At 40.2% G+C, this 13,151-nt stretch overlaps 1 protein-coding gene across 3 annotated transcripts in view; it reads left to right on the plus strand.

The window, feature by feature from the left end:
• Positions 1-296: 296 nt before the first annotated feature.
• NFYC (nuclear transcription factor Y subunit gamma) overlaps positions 297-13,151 on the plus strand; it is a 58,156-nt gene continuing 45,301 nt past the window's right edge. For 2 of the 3 annotated variants that reach the window (XM_073317809.1, XM_073317811.1), the window contains exon 1: positions 297-381. The gene's annotated coding sequence lies outside the window, so the exon portion shown is untranslated. Of the gene's footprint in view, positions 382-7,501; positions 7,762-13,151 lie in introns of those variants that run through there. The other variant, XM_073317810.1, reaches the window with a different exon arrangement.

The raw sequence follows: 13,151 nt of genomic DNA on the forward strand, positions 1-13,151 counted from the left end.
CTGCCGGGGTTCATCCGCCACCTCCCTGGACTCCCCGCGCCAGGCCCCGCCTCCGCCTGGGACCGCCCCCCCCTCGCCGAGTCCCCACCCCCTTACCGAGAGGAGTGAGCCCCCCCCACCACCACGGAGATCTCGCGAGGCCGAGCCGCGAGTCCCGGGCATGCGCAGTGTTTCGCCCGAGGGGGGAAAGGGGCGGAGCGTCCGTTCCACCGCCTCACGGAGCAGCCGCCATCTTGTTTCTCGCCCGCTTCGCGCTCGCTCCGTTCCTCGTCACACCCCCCTCCCCTCTCCCTTCAGCCGGGCGGGAGGCAGAGCGGTCGCGGGTCCCCTCCCCTCGGTGCCCGAGCAGAGGAGGAGGAGGTCGCGGCGCAGGCCGGGCTGGTGAGTGAAGGAGGGGGGGGGATAGGGATCCGGTGAGGGGGGCGGGCCGGCCCGGGCGGGGGCTCTCCGGCTGAACTCTTCTACCAGCCCGGTCCGCTCCCATTGGCCGAGCTGCCCCATCCTCGCCGATTGGCTGGTGGCGAGGAGGCGGGCAATGAGGGCTTCGCGGTGATTGGCTGTGAGAGGGCGGACCGTGGAGAGGGCAGGAAACTGAAGCACCCCCCCCCTTTCCCTCTCGCGCTGACGGGGTGGGGGCAGGGCGGGAGCGGGGTCGGTGGTGGCGGTGGTACGGTGGCCTAGCAGGCTGGGGGAGGGGCTTGCCAGTGGGGCTGGATGCCCTGGGTGGGAAGAAGGTCCAGGGGGAGCGTTACATGTTGTTTAGGGAGTATGTGGTGGGCTGGAGGTTTAAGCTAAGCAGGTTTAGAGAAAGGGGTGAAATGAACCCTTTGAAGCAGCACAGCCAGACCGCTCACAGGAGTGGAGCAGGCGGAGCCCTGTGTCCCCTTGAGGGTGAGGACTTGCACCATACATACTGAAATGATGACAGGTTTCAGAGGAGCAGCCGGGTCAGTCTGTGTTCGCAAAAAGAAAAGGAGGACTTGTGGCACCTTAGAGACTCACCAATTTATTTGAGCATCAGCTTTCGTGAGCTACAGCTCACTTCATCAGATGCATGCCGTGGAAAATACAGTGAGGAGATTTATATACACGCAGAACATGAAACAGTCTGTATGGTACGTAGTGAGCTGTAGCTCACGAAAGCTTATGCTCCTATAAATTGGTTAGTCTCTAAGGTGCCACTAGTACTCCTTGTCTTTTTGTGAAATGATAACGTTGTTTATAAAGCACTTCCTCCTCCTTTTCCAGTGAGTGTGAGCGGATCCCTACACAGTAGTGCATTCTGCTTCTTGTGCAGCAAATGTGCAAGATACGGGAAAGATCAGGCGCTTGCTTGTTACCAGTTAACTGCAGCTTACTCACTGAATCCAGCCATTAGGTTGATGGGAGGGCTTCTAAGTGGAGCTTGCTTTGCTTCCTGTGACAATGGGTATTGAATGTCTTCCAGGATTGTCGTGCAAAACCTCAAGTTATTAAACTTTGCATCTGAAATACAGTCCCATAATATCCCAGTTTCTCTAAAGTTGAGCAAGGATTGACTCCCAGTGGGGAGGATATCCAACCACAAAATATTAGTCACATTATTTTGCCCATCTATGGCATCTTTCACCTGAGGATCTCAAGAGCATTTCTCCTTTTCAAAGTCTGACTCAATATTTAACCTTTGTAGGGGGTGCAGGGGAAGAGGAAACCCTTAAAAACAACTAAAACCACTAGAAATGTCTTCACAATGAAAAATCATCGAATTAAAGCAATTGATTTTTGAACACATTCCCATGTGGTGGTTGAAACCCAAATATGGCAGCACTAAGAACCTTGAAAGTGAAAATAACTATAAACAGAAGTTAAACTGACTGCTTTTACTTTAATTTCTCAAACTGAGATAGATGAAAACATTAAACAGCATCAGCGGGTAGCTGTGTTAGTCTGTATTAAACAGCATAGCAAATAGGCTTGAAATCCATTCTGTGAAGTAAATAGGTGTTAGTCATTCCCATTATGTGATCACTCTCCCAATTCTATTGAGAAAGTTATCTGGCCCTTATCATTGTGGTATCTGATCATCCCATAGTCATTAATAGGTTTTATCCTTGCATCACCCCTGTCAGGAAGGAAAGTACTATTCCTGTTTTACAGATTGGAAACTGAGGCACAGATTTAATAACTTGCCCAAGGTCACACAGGACGTATGTGGTTGATCTAGGCATTGAACTCAGGTGTCTTAAATCTTAGTCTGGAGGCCTATTTGCTAGACCATCTTTCCTCCTGAAGTTTTACAGCATGTCGCTCAGATCTAGGATTAGAACCCAGAACTCTTGACTCCCGGTGTAGTGCGTTAATGGTGTATTGTTTAGAAGAAAATTATCATCATGCTTTTTATTTCTTACTAAGCCCAGTGTCCCATATGAGATTTCAAGAAGAAACTCCTGGTATTGAGAGCTCCAGTCTATTTTAGCAACTCTGTGAATAAGCCCTTGTAAGTACCCTCATTAGTTGCCAGAGTCTGTGCAGTTAGATTGAAAGTACCATTTCATGTCAGTGTGATAACTGTTAGGAATTGTGGTGCAGAGTAAAGGACTTGGCAGCATGCAAGGCATAGTTAACTTTTTTATATTAGCCACGGACAAAATAACCTAGTGTACAGCTCTTCACTTCTTCCTGACCTAATATATTCTAACATAACTTATTTTGGTTCACCTTTCACAATGAATTACAACTTTTTCACTCAAATGTTAATGAATTTGCTTTTAGCTAGAGTTCTTTATTCCTACTGAACACAGTGGAATGAATGAGTTTAAATGCCATTCAGGGTGGAGACAATTCTTGGTCAACTAAACTGGAAAGTATTTTGGTTTGGGACTGACGCTGGATACCCCTACACAGCAGGGTAAGATTGTTATTTAGTAGTTATATAGGAGACTGAGAATCAGGACCATTAGAGTCTATTCCACCTGGCCGGCTGGGTGACCCTGAGCAAGTTGTTTAACCTATACTACTCTTCCCTCCTCTGTAAAATATGTAGTATTTTTGCCTATTTCAGAGAGTTGGAAGAAGTAACAACATCATCCGTGATAAGGTTTGGGGGAGTGGTAAAAGACTCAACTGCTTCTGCCTAGGGAAGTCTTGGAAGCTCCTTCGCTGGAGGTTTTCAAAAGGAGGCTGGATAGCCATCTGTCTTGGAGGGTTTAATCACAACAAATCCTGCATCTTGGCAGGGGGTTAGACTAGATGACCCTTGTGGTCCTTTCTAACCCTATGATGCTGTAATGAATAGGACAGGTCACTGACAGAACAATCTAGATTGCGTGATAAGATGGGCTCATGTAAATATTATGCATTTTAATATGCCTAAATGTATACATTTAAGAACAAAGAATGTAGGCCATAGTTAAATAGTGGGGAACTCTATCCTAGAAAGCAGTAACTCTGAAAAAGATTTGGGGGTCATAGATAATCAGCTGAACATGGGCTCCCAGTATGAGGCTGTGGCTAAATGGGCTAATTCAACCCTTGGCTGCATAAACAGAGGAATCTCAAATAGGAGTAAAGACATTATTTTACCTTTGTTTTTGGCACTGGTGCAACTGCTGTTGAAACATTATGTCCAGTTCTCAGTAACGTTCTCTACCAATATTTGTCCCACGCTACGTAACATCCTGGTATGACTCTTAATGCTTTTACTATACTAGGCTTGTTTGTGCCAAATTTCTTACAGTTGCTATCACCGATGGTGTAAACAAGGCACTGGCAGCAGCTGGTGTTTTAAACGCTGTGCCGTGTGGACCTGTAGGAGAGGGCTAGACAACACTTTTTAAATGCTGGCAGGTGCCTGGAGCCGTCTTTGTGCTTACACTCCTACCTGTTGTGCTGAATGATTGGCACCAAACATGGGAAATTTGGGGCAAAAAAGCTCATGTGGACACCCTCTAATTCTAAATAATTCCTTTCCCTTCTTGCATCTGAAGAAGTGGGTTTTTTACCCAAGAAAGCTTATGCCCTAATAAATCTGTTAGTCTTTAAGGTGCCACCGGACTCCTCATTGTTTGTTTCCCTCCTTGGTAACCCTTCAGATTCTTGTTAACAGTTATCCTATCTCATCCTTTGTCCAACGTGTATCTGAATTAGTTCTGTTCTGTTGTACAGTTTTTATGCCTGTGAGCTACCTGTTGTACGTTAAGCAGTTGAGAGGGCCTAGAATATTGAGGTGCTTTGATAATTGGATATGGAGCCTTTCATCTCTAGGTTGCTGATTCAAATCCCTCTTCAACGGTTAATGACTAAAAGGGAGCATCAGCACCATCTGATGGCTATCTACATACAATGGCCTGAAAGCATCAATTCAACTACTTGAGGACAGTTGTCACATCACAGAAGCCACCTCTGTGTCAGTCTCGGTTGGTCGGTGGGTGGTAAAGCCAAACACGGACAGAGACAAAGCACCAACTAAAGGTGGTCCCTCCAGTTAAATGTTGGGAGGGCAAGGGGGGAGCTTGCTCAGTGTCTGTGTCTGAGGCACAGAATAAATAAATAAGTTTAATTCCTAATACCTGTTCATTTGGAACTCTGTATTGCCGTTAAATTTAGAAAGGAAAATGTTGTGCATGCTGTAAATTTAAGTTCTTTACAATGCTCAAGCTTCCCAGCTTCATAGGCCATCAGAATGTCATGATTCATCTACCTTTTGATTCTATGCACTTAGGATCAGAAATGTTTGTTTATTAGTCTCTATAGTGCCACTATCTGTTTTTTTTTTAAAAATGGTATATCTAAATACCTTGCAATAGATTGTCACTTCTGAAAAAACAATTCTTATCTGTAAGCATGAAATGATAACTTTCAGTAGCCAAGATAACTAATAAGCCATATAATCAGTCAGTGGTGGAAACGTGCAATTTACTTGCTGTCTTCCAGAATCTTCATCCCTTACTAGCTTTCAGGTGGGATTTTTCAAAAGTGCTCAGTATTGGCTTTACTCTCTTTGATTTTATGATAAGAATAAAGCATGTACAGTCTGTCCAGCAGATCGGAATAAGGTCCTTAGACTATGTAGTGTTACAGGGATATAATATAAGCATTACTAGATTTTTAGAGGTTTTTAAGAACAATATTATGAAGATTGAACTTTTGTTACTAATATTTCATGTGCCACTAAGGTAGATATTTTCTGGAATGCATTTATTTCTATCAGCTGTTTGGGTCTAACTTAATCTTTTCGTACTGTCTGTGTTTGTTACACTTCTTAACATAGAATAATGGAGGGAAAGATAAATTCACACTTATTGTAAGTGTGTAAAGCATTTTGGGATATAATTTGTTTGAAATCTGCTATACAAAATACAGATATGTTGCTGCTGTAGATGTTGCTAATCTCCGATCCAAAGCACAACATACATTCCTACTTCAGTATATTTATGAGCACATTCTGTGTTTAGTCCATTATTACAAACCTTGGGCCTGATCCAGAGCCCACTGCAGTCAATGGGAGTCTTTCTGTGGACTGTCTTCAGTGGGTTTTAGATTAGACCTGTTGTCGTATGAACATTGACCTTGAAATATAGCAGCCTCTGTGGCTTAATTGGCATAATGGTTTCTTTCCATTTTAGGCACATGTTTTCAGTTACTTTTAAACTCTATTGTTTTAAATTTTCTAAAGTTTTCCAGGCTTTTTCTCTGCCTGAAAGTGGTGATGACTTAATTTTAGAGGTGGTCTTTAGGAGAGTGTGTGGGGAGTGGGGTGGGGTTAAGAGCAAAAATAGTTTAGGTGTGGGGGGCGGGGGGGGGGGGAAACCTGTTGTAGAAACAATACTTAGAACTCTTGTTTGAACATCAAAAATGACTGCTTTAGACTCCTGAAATATGGCATGGAAATAGCCTTCACTGACACTTACCTTTTAAGCTTTCCATTGGAAAATTATCTTGATTTGGTTGCCTTAATAGACTTTGAAAATTGAGTACTGAGCCAGCACAGAACACTTTTAATTGTGCTAAGTTCATAAACTCAAAGCTAAAGAAGGTCATGCTGCACAGGTGTGCAGAGCTAACACCTGCAGAGTGATAGGTAGGTAAAGGGTGTGGCATACTTGCTTCATTCATGAAATGTTTTGTAAGGTCAATGGTGAATTAGGTACCATGGAACTCTTTCCCCAAGTGAAGCAGTGAAGTTCATGAGGTAACTTAAGGTACTCATGCCTTGGAGGGAAAATCAGCACAGCTCCTGAGACTCAAAGTGGTTCTTTCCTACCAATATCTAGTGTGTGAAGAAGTGCTTCCTACTGTGATCCTCATGAGGTTCATGGGATAGGACATTCTGTGATGTGTAGGCAAATATTTCTACTTGATGATTTTATTTTTTTTTCAAATACAACGTAATTTTCTACAATTATGCTATCTGTGTAACATTCTACTACTACTGTGAGCGCCACACGGTCCATGAAAATCACTAATGAAAGATGCACAGTGAACCATTCATAACATACTACACATTAAGTAAAATGTATTTTAACTATTTATATTTCTCAGTGAACATTAATGGCATATGTCACCTATGTATACATCTAATTTAACTTCAGTTATCTGCCTCATTTCTTGAATTGCATTTATGTGCTGCTGATGAAGAGAATGTAGATGCAAGTGCAAATGTGTACATTTTCTTAAACAGTACAATACATAATAGCGTAGTTAAGCCTTGTATCTTACTGCATTCACAAAGTTAAGGGTTCACATGCAACCTGTAACTGTGGCACTTCAGGATTTGGGTGTCTAATTGTTCAACCTTAAAGTTGTCTTAGTTTGTTTTTGTTTTGTTTTTTTAAATAAAATTACTTAGAATGACAGATCTGTTTTGGAAAACTATAAAAGGTCTTTATGCAACTAATTGAGACAAGGACTCAAATAGATTACTTCAGTTCTGCTACATTAAATTTAAGTCGTTAGTTTAATTGTCTTAGATTGGCTTTTCCTGCCTTATAATAAAGAAAAGCCTATATTGTTTTTACACAGTAACTTTCCAGTGTGTGCTTACTGTCGTCTCAGAATAACTGCTATATGGTACTGTATTGATGTTACACAGACAACCTATCTGGCCAATCAAAAGCCCCTAAATTATCTTAATTTTTTTTTAATGGACCTCAGCCAATAAGAAATCCTTGGGGTGGGAAATAGTATGACTGTACGTTAGTGTCAGGAAATCTGTCAGACATGCAAGAGCGACTACTTTAGATACAAAAACTGCCAGGATATTTGTATTATGTATATTTACTAAATATTTCCTTATATAAGTTTCCTTCTAGTTTGAAGTCTGTGTCTGACCCCTGTTCTGCATCTCAAGGTAACTTTAAAACAGGAAGTGTACAATGGAGGTTAGTGATGACATGAGCAGCCAATCCAGACTTTGTGAGCTTAACAGATAAAGGAGCTTAACCAATAAGACAGCAGCGGAGGCAAGATTTGGTGTCAAATAGCATGCTAGATTGAATGCCTTTGACTGTTAAAGTGGAAGGAGGCTGCACAGGGTTTCATTGGCGACTCGGGAGTTTTTCAGTGAGGCAGGGGTCAGCTGAAAGACAAAGAAAAATGGCGAATAGTTTGCTGGGAGGGCAGCTGTTCAGTTATGCACTGCATTGGACATTCCAGAACCATTTCTCTGCATCTCTTGCTGCCTTTGTTTCCTCTTCCTTTTTTGTGGGGGATGGATAGGAGTGACTTGCTTCTCCCTGTCTGAAGAGGGATAATTAACTGCATGTAAAATTAATGCAGTTCCTGGTAAGTTTAATTTTTGTTTTATGTGGAAATCACAGAAACTGTCTAGCTTTAAGGAGAGGAGATAAGTTGAACTGTCTCAGAAAATGGCCACTTTACATTCCTTGCATACCTTACATTGCACCTACTGTACCTTGTTCTGTTTGGATTTTGCATGCCCTTCAACTGTATTTTGCTACTTTAGTAGAGATAAGAGAAGATGAATGAAGAAACTATTAATTTTCAAGGAAGTACCGTGATAAAATACTTATTCTGAACAACGAATATGGAGGTTCAAAGCTTGAACTATTTTTCAGAATAATTTTTCTTTGTTCAAGTGCACTGAAGCTTTCATAGAAGAAGAAAATGTAATATTTTGAGTGAATTTTCTCCACATTTCCTTTTACTTTAAAGGTACAAAGAGCACCAGTGACACTGTTATGAATTTGTATACAAATATGCTTTACTGTCCAATAGGATTTCATATTGAAGGCCCTGAATCATAAAAGTTAAATTCTTTCATAACTTTCCCCCTGTATATCACAAATAGTTTTGCTTCTTTAAAATGGCTGTATAATGATGGGTAAAATTTTGCTCTCTTCATTCTCACTGCAGGATATTCATAATGTCTTTAGAGCCTGAGTGAAAAGGAGATACATTCATCCTTTAAATCTCATCCTTTATGAAGACCGCTAACATAACTCTTTAGATAGCATGTACTACAAAATGTCTGTCACTTCATTTACCGCCTTCCTAAAATTGTAGTACTCTTACTGTTATCAGAATGTGAAAGTCATAGTAAGTGCAGCACATTCTGTTGCCCTTGCAGATAATGCCACATTTTTAGGTTAGGGGATATGAAGCCTAACATTAGCACATAGGTTTCTAATCAGTAACTATTCAGTTCTTGTGAGTAATGAAGCCTTGTATCTCTTCTACAAACATCAACAAAACACTTGACAAGTATAAGCAGTTCTTTGTTTTCCTTTTTATTTGCAAATAAGGACTGAAGGTCACTGGAATGTTCCTGCAGTAGAGCAGTCTTACAGGGTCTGTAGTCCTGCAAAGGACAGCCGTGGAAACAGAGAATGAGAGAGTGCTTAGCTTAGAAGTTTTTCAGTGTAAAGGATTTGCATGGCAAACTGAATAAAAGACTTGTATTCCATATTTATTTAGTGCTCTTGCAGTTGAAATGGTGCTGCAGTGAAAGTTGCTGGAGCAAGGCCTTCCTTCGCTAGGAAGAGTGACCTTGAAATACTGCTGCTCCGAGTTTAGAGAATGAAGGACAAAGTTTGTTTATACCACGTTGAACTGGAAAAAAGCATCTAAGTTGAAAAATGAAGTTACTTCCGATGTCTGGGGACATTGAGGTTGGCATGAATAGGCTGTAGATCTAAATTAGAAATCATTTTCAACAATGATCCAAATTACATCGCAGTCCTTCTCTCTTCCCCATCCATACCAAAAGATTCTAAATCTCCCTGGCATTAGTCGTTGCATTGTCATGAGTGAACTGCATGACACAGATTCAGTATTCCCATTCTGATGCTCTTTATCTTCTTTCTAATCTTCAGTTATTGGCCAAGGAAGTGGTTTTCTAAAAGCTCGAAGTAATTATGTTTGTAGCTTATTTTTGTGTGGGAGATGGAAAAGCAGGCCAGAACATTATTTCTGGATTTTAAAAAAAGAATGTCTCTTCTGTGATGATAATAACTGTGGCAATAAAGGCCTGCATGCTGGAATTAAACTTTTACCAAGAGTCAAGAATAAAAGGTCTGGGATTAGCATGATCTTCAGATACTAACTACTCAAAATATATATTTTGAATTTAAACTAATCACAACTATCAATAATGTCTTCTGTTTGCAGACAAAGCTTATTCAACTTCGACTTCTGGGTTGTATCAGTGCTAATTCTGGGTTGATTCCATGCTAGTCTCAAATCAGAGAGGGAGGTGAGGGGTGCTACACTAAGGACTAATATACACTTAAAACACTACAACAGAACAGCTGCCCTGCTTCAGTGCAGATGCTACCTATACTGATGGGAGGCATTCTCCTGTCAGCATAGATAATCCACCTCCCCGAGAGGCAGTAGCTAGGTCGACCTAGCAATGCCTACACAGGGACTTAGGTTAGGTTAACAGTGCCACTCAAGGTTGTGGATTTCTCACATCCCTGACCAATGTAGCTAAACTGATCTAATTTTTTGTGTAGACCAGGCCTAACATTAGCCAAAATTATCTGTACTGGAGGGTCCCTTTTTGTATGTGAACAGTAGTAATGTTAAAGCTTTGTACGGGGTTACCAGCCAGAATCAGTGGACTTTTACTGTGATTATAAAGCTCATTAATAACATTTTCAAGCAAAAGGATGAATGACATTTTGAAGTGTTCCCTGTTAAGATTAAGATTTTTTTTTTTTTCCCCCCCAGAGAAATTTAAGCTAAGGTGCTTTGAACCATTTGGAATAGTGGAGGGGAGGTCAGAGGCTGGAAGGTGTGTGTGGGTGCTCACATGCTCACTGTAAAAAGAAGATAGGAAATCCTTACCAAAGGCACTTTTTTAACGTCCAGTTCTTACTACTACACATATCCTTGCTTAACATTGCCAGAAGTTCAGAGCTTAATTAAGATAGATACAATTTTATTTAACTATGTCAAGACGGCCTGAAGAACTATAAGTGTTTCAGTAGAGCTAGTAAGGGATTTATTTACAAATGGGACCAGTTTCTATCTACTTTCTTCCCCACCCACTGTGCAGGGCAGAAAGGGAAGGAGATGCACTTTTACCCCAATTTACTCAGTGCAGTAAACTTAGTTGGAGCCTAATCCTGTATTCTGTGCTCACCCAAAACTCCTATTAGTTTCTTTGAGAGTTTAAGTTGCCCAAGGAACGCAGGTTTGGGATCTCAGTTTGAGAGAAACAGATTTCATTTTTTGTGTTTCAAGTTCACTTGATGGTGAAGCCAGTTTTAGTTTAAACAAGGTACCTTATGTGTATTTCCCATTGTTATTGCAGTTGACTTTTTAGGTAGTGAAATTTTGGAGTTGAAGTTTATAGTGGGGAAAACTATTGTCCACAGGTTGAAAAAGTAGCAGTGGCTATAGAATGATTGAGAGTTGTACAAACCAAAGGGCTGTAAATTCGAGTCTCTTATGCTGTGGTAAAGCATCTATATTTTAACTTGTATGGTCATGTGAATCAGCCTCTGCCAATTTCAGGGCTTAGCCGATTTATAATAAAGTGAAATTGTTATGGTTTGTCTCTTGTACCCTCTTTTAAATGTTGTGTCTCAAAACATTAGTGAATTAATCTGATGCCTCAAAGTGTCCGGAAGCGTAGTCAGCACTTGTTATAAGAACATTGATTTCAGGAATAAACTTCCAAGATACTAAAACTTACTGGGAGTTATCTATGGGATATTTTTCCTTATAAGAGAGAATTATTTTACAATTCTGAGGTGTCTCTTGTTCAGGAGTCTTTTTGAGTCTGGGGGCTTTCTGTAGTCTGTTTAACTTCCTGCCCTACTTGGTCACTTTGTATAAAATTGGGTCAGTCTAAGTAGTCTTCTTTTTCTTTTGTTCACTGAAGGTGACGCAGACTTGTATAGGGTGAAGATTGGTGGCCCTTGTATGGTGTGCTGTTTATAGGACAGAATTGTAGAAGCTAGAAATGCACAAGACTTAGTGGATTATCCAGTCTACCTCCCTAGCAGTTCAACATCTGCTGGCCTCAAAACTGAGGCAATGGACTCCTCAAGCATTTCCTTATGTAAAAGTAGGATAGATAGGTTGTTCTTAATTTCATTTTTCACACAGTTTCTTTATTATTTACAAAGCACATGGAGTAAAAGAATGAATAAATAAATGTTCAAATAATTTTCCCATATAATCTTCATACACAAAATAAACCTTCCTGTCCAAAAAAAAATCACAGCTGCTATACAACAAAAACCATGCAAATAGAAAAGAAAAAATATCTGGAAAATAATAAAAATTTCAAATCCATAATTATGCATTCATTAAATAATTACAAGGAGACTTTTTGCTTCCTATCACTTATTTTTATATGTGTGTTCTGCTGATAGTTTGGTGCTATTTTGAATTGTTCTTTCTGCCTTTTCCCCCTATTTGCAGTTTGATGATTGGTTCTAAAAATGCAACAGAAGAGCAAAGAAATATGTAGCACTTAGTGCTGCATTAAGATTAAATCACAACTTTACCCCAAACTTCCTGCAGCATCTGTGTTTGAGCTCAGTATCATATATGAACTCTGTCTGATCCAAATACTAAATAGGCGGTTAAGAACACTCAACTGGTTTAAGTCTTTCAGCCAGATAAATTGTTTGGCTGTCTAATGGTAGTAAAGTGTATGTGGGTATATGTGATTTGTTTCATCAAAAACCTGTCTATATTCATATATGTTGTGTATAAATAACTCTAGTATGTGCGGGCAAACATTAAAAACACACACACACAACCCCCCCCCACCACACACACACACCCCTCCTCCCCACCAAAAAAAAGCGTATGGCCTAATCCTACGGTGTTTTAAGAGTATTTTGCCTGAGTAAGGACTACATGTGAGAAATATATGTATAATGCACAGTCATCTCTGCTGTTTATTTTTCGTATATTTTGTATTTTAAAGTCAAAACTTAACCAAACACTAAATAAACTTCTTATGTCATGCCCCAGATACAACCCAATCCAGGCTTTCTTGGACTATCAAGAGACAGCAAGTTCCAAAGGTGATGCCCCACAAATGAGAGCTATGTTGCTGGCTTTCACATTCAAGTGTTTCCTTTTGAAAGCCTAAAAAGATTTTCTCAAGGAAGTTAGAGTAGGGTGCATAGAGCCACTATTAATTTTTGAGTGGTGGTGGGAGGCAGGAGGGTATTTTCTCTGTTCTTAGATGTATTAAAGAGAGAGGAAATAAACTTGGGCTTCCTGAACACTCTTTATCTTTTTCATTTTTTTTTTCTTAGATGCAGAGTTGGTTTCATGAATCTTCCAGGGCTAAGAGAATTATTTTTTTGGATTTTCAAAGATTTTCTTTAGAAATGCTGCTTTTTGTTGATGATAAACTGTACACCATTATTTTTGTAGTTACAAGGGCTTCATTAATTATTAACCTTTAATTCTGTTAATTTTTTGAACAATTTTAACCATGTTTCTGAAAATATTGGTACTTGAAGGACACTCATTTTCACTTATGTGCTTATTGGACACTTACCGGATAGTAGCCTAAAGTCGTGTAGAAAATAGTGCATTATGTAGGTATAAATCACAAAATTCCTAAAAATACCGTTGAGTATTGAGGTTACTAATGCTCCAGCACAGGGCACATTCTAAATAAGTATAGTTTAAATGTATGCTGACATTTATTGCTGCCACATATTGGATCCTGAGAA

Source organism: Lepidochelys kempii, chromosome 19 (assembly GCF_965140265.1).
Source record: "Lepidochelys kempii isolate rLepKem1 chromosome 19, rLepKem1.hap2, whole genome shotgun sequence".
Classification (NCBI taxonomy): domain Eukaryota; kingdom Metazoa; phylum Chordata; order Testudines; family Cheloniidae; genus Lepidochelys; species Lepidochelys kempii.